The sequence below is a fragment of the Limulus polyphemus genome, unplaced genomic scaffold (genome assembly GCF_000517525.1).
Source record: "Limulus polyphemus unplaced genomic scaffold, Limulus_polyphemus-2.1.2 Scaffold491, whole genome shotgun sequence".
Lineage (NCBI taxonomy): Eukaryota > Metazoa > Arthropoda > Merostomata > Xiphosura > Limulidae > Limulus > Limulus polyphemus.
Genome location: NW_013666101.1, coordinates 514,866 through 518,195, shown reverse-complemented (window position 1 = coordinate 518,195; position 3,330 = coordinate 514,866). Strand labels below are relative to the sequence as shown.

Here is a 3,330-nt window from a genome sequence, read left to right as displayed (position 1 = left end):
ACTTCGAAACTAGGGCTGCCTTTTGTAGCTTCCTGCAAAATCCATCTAACAAACAAACAAAATCATATTACAATCCATTAGCAACCAAAAGTGCAGAGAACACGAGCATTATGGAACTATACGATGAAATGTTACAGAGATGAGTGGTATTTAAAACCAAACTGATATGGACTTCTCACTCCAAGCACATTGAGAGCATTCTTTGTATATCATTGAATTGAGTAGAAGCACCAGTATCTAGACAGCAGTCTTGAATCTACTATTATTTCTTTAAAATGTTCAATATATATTACACTGAATTTAAGTTATTTTGCATTATTAGCTTAGTATAGGAACTTAGGACTTACGTCAATTTCACTGAAGTTCGTGAGACACCGTTGGAATTGCGGCCGACAATATCAATAATAGCGAGGGTACTAGACTGATAATTCACTGCTTTCTAATCATTCTATTATTTAATGTTTCTTCTTGATTTATTTTTGACATTACATACTCTTAGCTTTTTTGTTATTAAGCACAAAACTACACAAGTTTTAACGTTATAAGTCCTTAGACCCCCAGCTGAGATACCGGAGTGGCATACATTTATTAAGGCCAGTGTAAAAGATTAGTTATTAGTTACATTTTATGACAAGTTATTCATTAGCTGTGATCTACAGGGTGTCCGAAAAGTCTGGAACCATAGACATTTCAACTAATTTTACAAAATGGATTCCACGTGTTGTCCTTGTAATTCGAAACAAGTTTGGATTAACATTAGGATTAAATCGACCTTTTCATGCTATGACAGCGCCATAATCAGTCACGAATCTGTAATGAAGAAAAGCTGCAAAGCTAATAACACAACTTCACTACAATTAAGTCTGTTCTGAACGCTTGTATAATATTGTTACATTGGTTGCATTATCCTATTCTTTATTGTTTATTTGGTTGTCTTGTAATTTACTTCATCCTTACATTCTGTATTTTAATTACTGTTTATAACATGTTTAAACTTCATACATTTTTTACCGAATAATTTACCATGTTCAATATAGCTTGCTGAAGATGGAATATGGATATTCCGAAACGTTCAAGAATTTGTTACTGAACATTCACGTGTCAAATGTTCGTTGTTGCTGCCGTTGTTCTACTGTTCATCATTAACTTTCGATTCCCAGCTATAAATCACCTATGACACCAGAATTTTCGAACAGCCTGTATTTAGTTAGCTTGTCTTGACTAAAAATTATTGATAGTTAGTTATACGACATGTGTGTTGATACTTTGTAAGGGATACTTGGTGTTATCAATACCTTCTTATCAGAAAAAGCTTCTTATATAGATCAAAACAAAATATTAATTCAGTGAATACTGTAGCTAATTTAATACGTGGGTCTAACTAGTGCATTGTTATAACATATAAACTTATAATGTTTGGTACTCTCACTCTTATCGATATTTTCGGCCGTAATCCCAATAATATTTTGCGAGGATAACCGAAATTGAAGATTTAGATTAGTCTTAAATTCATAAGCTTTTGACAGTTGAAAGTAATCCTCATAATAAAAAATACATATGATATAATGTATGTGATAGGTATATTGTACACTTAAACTAGCAGTGTCAATGAAACTAACGTAAACAAAAGAAAATAATATAGCGTCATTTGTAAGCCCCATAAAAAACAATTTCGTTTCATGCACTATTTCCAATTCCTTGTCCCTAGGAGAAACTTTAATTAAATAGTTACATTTGTTTGAAGGAAATTAAAGTGGTTTTTATAGGCCACGGCGTTGAATAATGTAAGAATACAATCTATTTCAGAAAGAAAACGCTAGATCCGGGCAATTAGCGTGAAACGTGAAAGAACACCCAAAAAACACGACACTAATGTATTATTAGCTACTATGTTACTATGAAATCATTTTCTTTTGAAGTAGCACTTAAAACGTGTCACGACGCACATAACTATACTTGATAATCATTAAATACAGGCATACCTACTGCTGAAAGGATTTAAAAAAAAATATTTGCTTCTCTAGAATGTACTCGAATATTTTAGCTGGTGGTCGTCAGATAATTTTATCTGCACTTTAAAGAATCTTTGGTATGGAAGCTTTAAAGAAAATGGTGAGATTACTTATAAAGATGCTTTGGAAAGCGTTCCAAACAGAATCAACTGTGTTCTTTCCGAAAAAAACTGGTTTCACGGAAAGGCAACAGGTATATTAATCCAGTTTTTTAGCTACGAAAACTGGAAATCACACAACCGTCATCATGATATTCAGACTTATGTTGGAATTCAAATGTTCAACCTTATGCTAGGTTGACTAAACGGCCAGGTCAGAGACCCCTAGGGATCGGGTTTATAGTTATCCCTAATTTTGAACAACTGGCAAAAGGGAAGACAGCCAGCCAGCAGCACTCATCGCCATAAGGCTTTTTCCGACTTTTCGAATCAAATAACGGAATTGACTGTCACTTTTATTAACGTGTCCACAGCTAAAAGTGCGGAGCGTATTCAGTGCCATCACTTCCCAAACCCTAGACAGCGAGAGGTAGTTAGAACTCTAGGCTTAACAACAATAAACCTGAGAGGTAGTTATAGCTGTTAGCTCGATAACATTAAATCTGAGAAGTGATTATAATGATAACAAAACAAATCTGTTAGATAATTGAATATTATACCTGAAAGTTGACCAAAAATGTGACTCAACAATGAATTTGAGAGTTAGCTAACGCCATTATTTAGTGTTAGAAGTATATTTTATACTGCAAAGAAAATAAACTCCTTTAGATTATTGTTAATATTTTATACATCAAGTTTGGTTTGATACCGCAATATAAACCGTAATTTGATTTTTTTTGCTGTTTTGTTAGTGAACGAATACACGAATCTAACAGCTTGTCTATAATTCTGTTATTATGTTTTTAAACTTTTATAAACACATAAATTAACGATATTCATGTAAACACTCTTATTACAATTAGTACAAGGTTATTTTGTCTTCCACATTTGAATTATATGCTTGAAGTATTCATATAACTGAATATATATTTGTTAGCCAAATACTTTTATTAATTATGAACAAAAAATACCATGACTTTTATAATAAAAGGAAATTGAAACAAAATCAATTAAAATATAACTAATTAGGAAGTTAAAAGTTGACGACAAAGGATGACGTTGTAACGTCGAAACATGTAGAGTCGTCAACTTTTTGAAGACTATAGATAGGCTTAAATAAAATGTTTTTAATTGTGTACCAGTTTAACGTTGACTATTATTTATGATTCTAACTTTATACACAAGAACCAAAATACTATACTATAAGTAATTAGGAAGTT

At 32.1% G+C, this 3,330-nt stretch overlaps 1 long non-coding RNA gene across 1 annotated transcript in view; it reads right to left on the bottom strand.

Moving 5' to 3' along the window:
* Positions 1 to 3,153: 3,153 nt before the first annotated feature.
* LOC111085591 overlaps positions 3,154 to 3,330 on the bottom strand; it is a 12,434-nt gene continuing 12,257 nt past the window's right edge. Inside the window, exon 3 of the long non-coding RNA XR_002610394.1 lies at positions 3,154 to 3,310. This is a non-coding gene — a long non-coding RNA (uncharacterized LOC111085591). The remainder of the gene's footprint in view (positions 3,311 to 3,330) is intronic.